The following is an 11,277-nucleotide window of genomic DNA, read 5'->3' on the forward strand; positions in this document are numbered from 1 at the left end:
GTGACTGAGATTAGACTTAAACAGATGGTCAGCAAGAAGAGTCCCTTGACAACTGCATAGATAGGGATATTATAGTAGGACTGCAGTGAATAAAACCCTCATTACAAAAACAAATGCACATTTAAGATGCAAATCCATAGGCACTGCTGTACAGAGATATGGGAAAAAAAAAAGACAAACAGGTCATACTTTACCCTATTTTCAACTAATAAGAAATTACATGTGGTGTACAGTAAGACAACTGTACATGCCTGAATACTTGACCCCTATAAGGAGGAAATCTGCTTGGTTCTATGTTCTGGTGGGCTTTTTTCTGGCATGGGAGAGATATTTCTTATCACAAGGAAGCACATACAACCTTGATTTCATTGCAGTTGTCGCCTTTGAATGAAGGATCACTGCAATTCAATGCAAAGTTATTCTGACTGATCATCTTTAGGCTATGATGAAAGATTTCTATCCTGATCAGAGTGGTCTCTTCAAGTACCCCAATCTATAGGCCATGAGGAGTCACTGAGTAGTTTGATGGGTATGGAAATGATCCTCAGTCATCAGATCTAAACCTAAGCAGACAGGTATAGGAGGGTTTGGGTCAATGAGTTAGACAGTACTCCTCTATACCGTCATCAAAGCACCAGCTGAAGCAGCATCGAATGGATATTTCATTGGCAGAATAAATAGACTTTTTTCCCCTTTCTAATACATTCTTCCTTTAGAACATTTGTGTTTGTTTAGTACTTTGTTTCAGAAATCCCTAGCAGTTGGTCAGTTTTTAATTGATTTGTGTGTGGTTTGAAAGCAATGTATCATAAGCAAAGCTAACATGTTTTTGAATCAGTTGTTTGCTTCTGCTAGACATGCTTTAAGTTAAATTAATTGGAGTCTTTGTATTTGTGTTTTTACAAATGACTATCTGTAATTTGCAGAAATCTTTCTACCATTTACCACACTCAGTGTGAAAAATGTCTCTTTCAACAAGGACATTTTGTATCTCATACCACAATAACCTGTAACACCAGGCAGTATGGAGGTATATAATTTTGTACGGTCTTAGTAATGTGTTGCTTACCTTACTGACCTTTACTTAAGCCAAAATTCCATTACAGAAGAAGAATGCCGGCTGTATAGAACGACCTACAATCAGGAATGCTGCAGTGTGACTCAAAGTGCTTTTATTTCTTTCAGTTTTGTATAGAGTAATTCCAAATTATTTCAAATGAATCTATGGTAATTCCAGTAATGTAATGGAAGAAATGCACAAACACACACATACATGCCCCGTTAGAAGATGTTGTTAGAAAACTGTCCATTTTGTTATTTGTCAAGGAGATATGTGGTCAAAGAGGCAACATTTCTCCAGTGTGTTATGTTTCTCTAGCATGCCAAAACGACACTACCATTGATAGTGTGTCCTTCTTGCTAAATGCGTCACTGGAGGCAGGTTTCTGCCCCTGCATCTGTTAGTGGTGGGAGTCAATGACACACGCTGATGTTCTCATTTGGATGCACAGTCCAATAGGCTAAGGTCCTTTCCACATAATGTGCACAAAGGAGCAAGGGTGCATTAAAATCTGTTTTCAAACTGTCCGACTACGCTGCACTTTGCCACAAGCAAACAAATGGGTTCTGATTATAGCGTGCTCCAAACGAAACCTTAAAAAACCAAACCAGAAAGAAACTCAACACACACACACACACACATACACACACACACACACACACACACACACACACACACACACACACACACACACACACATATATATATATATATATCCAGTGATCAGTGCATTTTGCTATCAGTGCATTTTGCGGTTAACTTAATTGTCTGTTAGTTAAACTTTATTTGCTTTTGCCTCTGACCAGGGCCACTAAACTAAATGTTTAGCATGGGAACAATTGGTGTGACTAGCACAAAACATTGGCTGCTACAGTTATCTTCTTTTAAGATTCCTGATTGAAGACTCATTAGCCTGAATTCTGAACTGAAGATTTAAATTGTGCCACGGTGCTCCCAACTCCACCATTAACTGCAAACACAGAGATCACGGACCGCACCGTTGACGGGCCTGCTATGTAGGACAAAAGGGTGGAAAGAGATTATTTTCACCCTATCACTTGCCGCCATAGGGATGAATCGGCAGCAGTGATTTATGGGGAATCTCCGGGATGGCTTGAGCCAAGAGAGGCAACTTTTTTCTGCAGTCTGGCAGATGAACTGAAATTGGGTTACTCACAAAATGCAAAGGGCTGTGTCTCGAGCTTACAAACTCAATCAGTCATCCGATCCCTGGAGGTCATTTTAATAACGCCATATGACGAGGAACGCATAGCAAACAAAATGAAATCTCTGAGCTCCTCCTTTGGAAAGAAATTCTTTTCTTTATGGCTCATCAGTAATCTCTGTAAGGAGACGGGGAATTCAAAAAAGCATGATTTTCACACATTTTTTATATGAAGTCAGTGCTCAAAGTGACAATTATATTTCACTCAGGCGTAACACTATAAATCCTGTACCATGTTTAGTCTCGCAAGCAAATTTGATACAGTAGTAACAGAAGAGATGAAATTGAAGTCCTTGACTGATTTCATTAGAGGATCTTTAATTTACATAGGCATACTAAAATTCAAAAAGACTTTACAATAGAGAAGTTTACTTTCAGTACTAGCTAAACCCAGTCATATACGTGACCTGGCAGCTTTTAAACATGGCAGGGAGCACATGTTCGCCGCCAACACCGAGTTTTATTCCGCGATACTTGGAGAGAGGCACATTTATCACAATCTCCTAAAATGGACGGAGCTTGAGAACAGCAAATTACACGACCGGCGCTGCATTTGCTACGGCCTCTCACAAGCACTCGAGTTCGAGCCTGCCAACGAGTCCCGCGAAGGACGGGGTCTCCATTTCATAGGCTGTTGTGCTCAAGTATGCTTCTCCTGCGTGTGTCTGATAGGAGCTCCTCACCATCCCCAGCTTCAATTTGCAGGATCAGAAATCAGCAATTACCAGCTCCCCTTCCTGCGGGCACCTGCTGATTATCCTGCCGCCTGATCAGGGAAGAGCCTGAGGGTGTGTAGGGGAAACAATTCGTCTCTGCTTACAGCCAAAGCTGACTGTTCATTAGCTTGCTGCCATTGCCACCTATTTCACACAGAGAGAGAGCAAGAGAGAGAGAGAGAGAGGTTGTGTTTTATTGCTAGAAAATAGGCTTTGAGAAATAAGTGGGTTCGGATGCTCAATGTCATATAAGCCATATTAAAACTTCAATGCAAGGTACAATAATTCAGGTTACACTCACTACCCCCTGCTTCTATTAGGCCTACGGGTGGGAACTGTTATTACAGTATTAGCGCCAAGACTAGCATGTTAGCGAGTTAGCAAATCCTCATGCATGCATGGTTGCGACACTAGTTTCATTTAGCCTTTTTTAAAAATAATTATTTTAGCTCCTCTGCACACATTTAACTGCTTTAAAGCACTGGGCAACATCGGCAAAAAAAAAGAAAAAAAGAAAAAGTAAACTAACGATTCATTTCCAGTGGAAATGTTTTGTACAGTGGTTTGTCTGCTGTCTATGGTGATGGAATGAACTAAATAAACCTACTTCATTTTTTTTTTTACAGTTCACCAGAGTGATAAGTTAGGCCATAACAAGCAGTGACTGAATGTTATTACTGATATTTCCATTTAGTTACTTACCCATGGGCTACTGAGTTAAAATGAGAATATAGAATTCACACCTAATTATCCAGCAGAAGGCCTAACTGCTAATAGAAAAAATGACTTCAGTTTTAGTGTTAGGAGAAGCCAAGACAAGGGTGTTTTTCCACTCCATTTATCTTATTCATTCTTAAACTATATGCAAAATGTCTGTAAAAATCACAAATGGCTGTGAGTTCATTATGTTGGTTATAAATACCAAAACATGATTTTTTTTAATCGCCCCTTTCATATACAAGAGCAATTTTTTTTTTATATACTTGTACTTTTACATGCACACAATGTGTATTTGACATATACATAGCTTACAGTGTGTGAATATTTTCAATATGAAATATAATGTACATTATGGAGCTATTAATATTCTAGTATGAAATGACAGTTCTATTTTATATATTCTATTATATATTGTGTATGTGTGTGTGTGTGTGTGTGTGTGGAATATGTGATTCATACAGGGTTTTTTACAGACCTTTTGCATATGGATACCCAGTGAAATAACCAGACTACTGCATTTTTCCATTCCAAAAACCTAAAATAAAACCCTGATTGGGCACCTTTTGAAAAAAAGGCCTCGATAATGAACCTGTCAGGTTTGTGTAATGACTTTATTTAGGGGGCTCTGGAGCCTCTTATTGATAACTACAGCACAGGCTGACACAGGAAGTCATGTGGACTCCCACGCAAGCCTGACCATATAAGGATATGTACCACAAATAAACAAGAAATTCTGACCAAGGCATTAAAAATATTCTAATAAGCATCTCATTGAAAAATAGCACCAGCTTTGCCTTGAATGGAGTTGTGCCTGCATACAAGCCATAATGAGTGGGCCACAACCGAGGCTTCTCCTCCAGCTGTGGCACCTTTGACTGTATTATCCAACATCGCATTAATGAGGATGAGTGTCTTTAACTCGATGCTCTTTCTTTCCAAGAAAAAAAAAGAAGATGGAAAGCAATTAAATGATTTACCTTTTTTTTTTTTTGCGAAAGCAAAGCATAAAGGAGGAAAGGCGCGATGCAAATAGAGGTGCAAAGCAAACAGATGATGTCAAAACAAGGGCTAGCCTGCTACAAGTATGCCCAGGAGGCCACAAGGTGCACGTTAGGAGTTTAAGTAGGCGCAGGCCTGCCTGTCTCTCAGTGAGCCAGACGCAGCTCATTAAAACAGTGCATTGACTGCCAGTTTCCCACCTCCTGGCTCCTTCAGTTTTAAAGTAAGTAAAAGGCAAATGCATTAAGACTTACAAATAATGAGTCTTCACTAAAATGATGCGTCTTCACATTCAGTTCGCTCTTGGACCATCATTCAGGTGTCTTAGAAGAAGTGATGGGAGCTTCAAAAATAAGCACTGTAAAGGTTCTGCCTGATGACTAACGCCAGACTAAACTGATCCCCTACTGTCCTTTGCGTGGAATAGTACTATTTAATAAAATGTGTCTTATAATTTAAACACGAGTGAAAAGATGAACACAGCGGCACGCAGAGTGTGGTTTGTGATGAATCATTTACAGGTGAAAGCGATGCTCCAGAGATGGAATGTGGCAAAGGAAGGCTCGCGTAAGCGCACGCAAAGAGACGCCTGGATGGTGAAAAAAGGCAGCATGGAGGCAGGGCATTATTTTTTTAGACACTTCACTTTGAGGCAGCGATGTGCTTTTGAGAGGATCCTACGCCGTTATGCGCGCTATAAGCGGCAAGGTCTGGGACGGGAGGCGCTATCCATGTTGGTCTCATACTCATCCCACATGCAGACAGTATTATTATATGATTCCCTGGAGGACTAGGCAGGGCATGGATTGGGGTTGATGGTTTCAGTTGATGTGCAGTTAGGATTTAAGAGGTGAGAAAGCGGTATGTTTTTATATTGGGAAAAATTGTGGACAGAGATTCCACATGACATGCTTTAACTATGTCCTATACATCTGTGCTGTTTCAACAATAATGTTAAAACATTAATTTATACTTATATAATATACAATAGTGTATCATTCCTTTTCAGTGCGTAACTATCTCAGTGTGTTGAACAGAGGTTATGTTAAGAAAGATTATTTTACAGACACATTGCTGGTGGCATGTGTCAGTTGTAAGTGCACTTAGCCTCAAACATTTGGCAAAACCGTAAACATTATAATCACACCATTACAAAAATCCATTCACCTACTGTATCAAAACATACTTAGTTTATTTAGCTCAATGTTGACAGTTTTATTGTTTTTGTAAACTAGGCTAGCATGGGATTGAAAACATTTATGTGATTATGAAAACAGAAGAAGAGAAAGAGGACATGCCACAGGGCAGAATCATAAATATGGACTGTAGGAAAGGGGATGTAGGACCCTAATAAAAGGAACAGCTGGGCACTGGCATGTAGCTGTCATAAACCAAACGCGCTGGTCAAAAACACTAACATGGGATGTGGTGAGTGAAAACGTGTGGCGTCATTGCTGGCAACAGCAGTCTGAGCTGAGACTATCGGTTTCCCCTCTTCCATTGCCGTTCCCATGGGGCTAGTGCCATGTGGCTTTGTATTTATTTCAGTTTTAGTCTCTGTCTCGTGTTTTGTATATCTCCAGGCGTCGTTGTTTTCACACGTGCCTCATTTCCCCTCATTATGTATTTATATGCCTTGTCTTTCTGTCGTATTTGTCGGACATTGTACTTCTGTATTTGGCTTCTGTGTTCTGCTGCATATATTGCTCTACGTATCTCTTGGTTTTGTTTTAGTTGGTCACGTTTCTGGTTATCATGTTCTCTAGGTTTGTTTCTTTGTATCTTGGTATTATGGCCTGTTGTAATGACTGTGGTTATGGAATTGCCTCAATAAACATTTGCATCCTGCTCCTACTCGCTCTGCGTTAAGGCTGTGTTTCTGTTAAAATATTAAGACATTTCTGAAGACTCTCTAATCACCCTAAATGTCCTAATTTACGTCTTTGTATTTCTCAAAAACAAAGCCTCCAGTCCTGCTGGTAGCTGAGGCAGGTTGCGTCACACCAAACCAGATCGTCACGGAAGGCTCCTCCCCCCACGAGTCACGTGGTATGGCCTGCCGTGTGCAGGGGGACTCGCGTGCATTATTCATAACCACGCCCCCTAGGATAGCAAGCACCTGCACGGGGTTTAGTGCTTGTCTGTATTTAAACCCCTGTCAGTGTGTGCTCCCTTGTTGGCCATCGTCGCTGTGTGTGTGTTCGGTTGGACCTCTGTAGCCGTAACGTTAGTTTGTGTGGTCCCTTGTTAAAGTGTATGTTCTTCGTTTAATGTTAATTGTATAGTCATATTAACTGAAAATGTTGTATGTGAGTGCCACCTTTGTCATATGTTTAAGGTTAATAAATGTCTTGCACTGTCGAGGAAGTCTGTGCATCCTGCCCCACTCGGGCCACCAACATTAAGGAATGACACAGGACACCGATTCCCTTGACACTAAACAGACTTCCCAGAGGATGGTGCTTATGCACGTCCCAAGCTGCTGCGGGATCCCAGGAAACTGGGGAGACTACCGCAACTGATGTTCATGGAAACTCCGGAGGTGGAGATCGAATTGAACACACACATAGCGACAATGACCAACAACACTGACAGGGGTTTAAATACAGACAAACACTTAACACTAAACCCAGTGCAGGTGTGTGCTATCCCAGGTGGGCGTGGTTACGAATAATATACGTGAGTCCCACTGCATGCGGCGGGCCATACCACGTGACTTGTGGGGGGCGGAGCCTTCCGTGACACAGATATTTATGATCACCTAGTTTAGGTGACTTAGGAAAGAGGTTCAAAGCTCCTTTCATAAGAGTGGATCGAGAACTGCGAATACAGAATGTGTGCTGCCCAAAAAACTTTTCAAGGTCAAAATGTTAAAACCTTTTAGTCACACGGTGAACACATTCAACATATCTAGATGTTTGCAACAGAATTGCAACCATAAGTTTATGAAAGGTCACAAATGACAGTGTCCAATTCTGCAGGGAGTCCTTTGTCTAACCCGAGAAATGATTTTGCAGTTGAAATATAACCTTGTGGGGGACTTCAATTACTCTTCACTCAGAAAGGCAGATCTTATGCAACACCCTTGTGCCAGTCTATGTCACCTTAGTGTGTGCGTGCGACTGCAGCAGACCATTTAATTCCCCTCACTTCCTTTAGATACGGCAATGCAGAGGCAGCATGCAGAATTAAATGCCAACAACCACATCCCGTGCCTTTCAGCCTGAGCCGGCGAGAGGAAAAAGCAGAGGGGCGGAGTTCAAGGCTTCCGCCATGGTCCACACAGCGCTGAGCCACTGAGCAGAGGAGCGCCAACAAACTGAATCACGGCTGCTCGTGTGAACTGCGGCGTGCATCACTAAAGGCCCATCCGAGGATGGTTAATTGGAGAGCAGCAGCGCCACAGGCTGTGCATATTCCACCGTCATGATCCGACACTCACCACGCTCATTTATCATAGAGCAACGCTTAGGGTAATGACACACCTTGACGTTCATCTAGAAGTGGCTATAGTGTGTTAAGAATAAGAGAAGTATTAGATGCATGGTTTGTTTTTGTTTTTTTCGCAGGTCATTTGTTTTGTCTCTTGTTGACTATGCAGATAATTGAATGCATGCTGCAATATTTTAATGTCTAATTTCTATGGTGCCAAGAAAAATCCATTTGAGTATATGGATGTATATCGTTAGTGTGATTGGCTGCATTAGAATAAAGAAGGTTCTCACCAATCTGACTACGCCATCGTGGGAATTTCTTGGGAAGTACTTTTGAACCACTACAGTTTCAAACAACAAGCTCCCACATGTTTTTTGCAGTCTAAATTAAAGAGGGAGACATGACATCTAAAAACAAAAGAAAAATCAGTGTATTAAGCATAAAAACAGAAAATGGTGCTTTAACACCCAGTCTCAAATGATTTATTCGGCGTAGGTTGTTAGCTCTATACACTTTTGTTACCCACGGCTTTCAATTGAAAATTGCATTACATCACACCAAAATAAAGACCTGTCAGGTGGAATTGCTATCAAATGTTAACATTATCTATCTAAGATTGCTAGACAGTCTATAACTGAGCAATTCAGTGTTGTCCACTCATTTAGAAAATAATGTAATTTACTGCACAGATTTCCTGATGCTTATAGATGCTATGAAACACTGATTACTCAAAACACTTTACTGGACATGACTCTCATTACAAAGTCCTTATGCACTTTGTAAAAAATAAAACCTGCAATGTTCAATATTTACACAACATTGTTTTAATAAACTAAATTCATTATTTACTGACATCTGACTTCAGTAGGTCAAACATTAAAGAAAATTAGATCAAGATAATTACAAAAATAAACTTTTTTTTCTTCTCATATAGATAATGCAAAGGTATAGACAGGGTGATGTGTCTATAATAGGGAAGTATAATATATTTCTCTGTGTACTTTACTTTAGGGTGAAATGTAAAACGTGAATGCATATGCCATATGTGTAATGCAGTGAGTGGAGACAGACACCAGTGCATTGCTGAAGATCTAATTAAATGAATTAAATGATGCGTATACATAAACCGAACTGGATGACATCAACTAAAATGAAAAAGGGCAATAACTACAAGAACAAACCTGGGAAACAAGAGAACAAACAAATAAGAAACACAAGGCTAGTACTGATATGACATAAACCTGAGCATAGCATATCACAACACAGAAACAAGGAATACTATAATGCAGGAAGAGCTAACACATGAGACTTGGCTAGCGATAAAGACCCATGAACAGTGATGCAAAACCGATGGGATATACAGGCAACCTAATTGTTAACAGCACACAGATGAAACCAGTCAAACACTGAACTAAAAACAAGGGGCTGGAACTAAACAAATCAAAACTAGGAAGCATATGGAAGAAGCCCAGGGAGAAAACAAAGCTCAGTGAGGCATTGCTATGGGATCCGCGACACCAGGGAGGTCAGGGTGTCCAGGGAGATCGTGACATTTATAAAGAACTGTATTGTCTAGACCTGCCAGCTGACGTTTACCCAATAAACATAAAAACAACACTGATATGAACAGAGATATTAAAAGGAAGAGGATGAGGGGGGGAAAGAAGAAGGCCTAACCTAAGGAGACAAAGCGGTTACATTTGGTAACACTTTCTATGAATCCTGTATATATAACACATTATAAGTGCATCCATAACGATTTCTAAAGTATTCACAATGCTTTATAACACTTGATGTAAGCCTCTGTAAATGTTATAAATGTTATAATCACAACCATAAAATATTATAACACCTTATAGCATAAGGCTTCATAACACAAAGTGACAATGCATTATAATACATATTTTAACTGTTCTTAAAATTGTTGGTGAGACCAGTGTCATAAAGCTTTATAATATGTAATGACTCACATGCTAAAAACATGAATCTCCTCTCACTGGTTTAGTCATTAATGTTCTTCACTAACTTTAGAATTAAAATGACTGCTCATATAACTTTATGAGCTCTTTTTACAGACATAGGTAAAATGTTGTCATTTATCAGTTGATAAGTAGACAGCATTAATATTGGCATATACCAACTTCTAAAGACTTTTAAATGCTCTTCACAGACTTTGAGTAAAGTGAAATCATCTTGATTAAGTAAGGATGTCAAGAGAAGAATCCAATCATTAGTTTAGACTTTGAACAGTAGTCATTTTATTGACAATGTCACGGAACGCTCCCCTTCCCCCTGATCACATGGTATGGCCCGCCACGTGCAGTGTGAGTTCACTGTTGAGTGTCTTGTTTGTAACCACGCCCCTACTGTTAGCACACACCTGCGCCCAGTTCATTGTTATTTCTGTGTATATTTAAACCCCTGTATGTGTGTAGCACTTTGTCGGTCATTAGTTGTAATTATTCATGTTAATTGTATTCATGTCAGGTGTTTCACAGATTCATGCTGCTTGTTATGTGAATGTCATTTTGTTTGCCGTTTGTGTCTTGTGTCAATAAATGTCTGTCTACATTGAGAGAGGTCTGTGCATCCTACCCCTTACCCTGGGACACTCAGGCCATCACTACAAAATGCAATGTCCCCTTCATTTAACTAAAAAATTCTAAAACAAACAAAAAAACCTCAAAAAAAAATCTTCAAAGCACTTAAATTGGAGTATTTTAGCATGAGAGCCTCTCTATTGTCAAAAGAATATGTGAGTGTGAATATTTCTAAATGATTCTTTAATTGTAATGGACTGTTATACTGGTTATATGGGTCATCAGTACCATATCAATACTTAATGTAGAAGGAACTACTGGAAAGAGTTGCCAAACAAATTTAGAGATTTGTTAAAACAAACAAACAAACAAACAAAAACAAAAATAATAAACAGAAATGATGTCAATGTTGTTTACTGAGAGAGGGTTAGGGTAAAGCTGCTGCAAACATCAACTTCAAATAAACACATTTGGAAATGCCCCATAAAGCACTGGGAGCACACCTTTGATCAGTAACCTAATGAACATTAGCCTGCCTGTCTGTAGCATGTTATGACGTTTTCTAAGTATGAAGATCTGGGG

Source organism: Electrophorus electricus, chromosome 16, assembly GCF_013358815.1.
Source record: "Electrophorus electricus isolate fEleEle1 chromosome 16, fEleEle1.pri, whole genome shotgun sequence".
In the NCBI taxonomy this organism is placed as follows: domain Eukaryota; kingdom Metazoa; phylum Chordata; class Actinopteri; order Gymnotiformes; family Gymnotidae; genus Electrophorus; species Electrophorus electricus.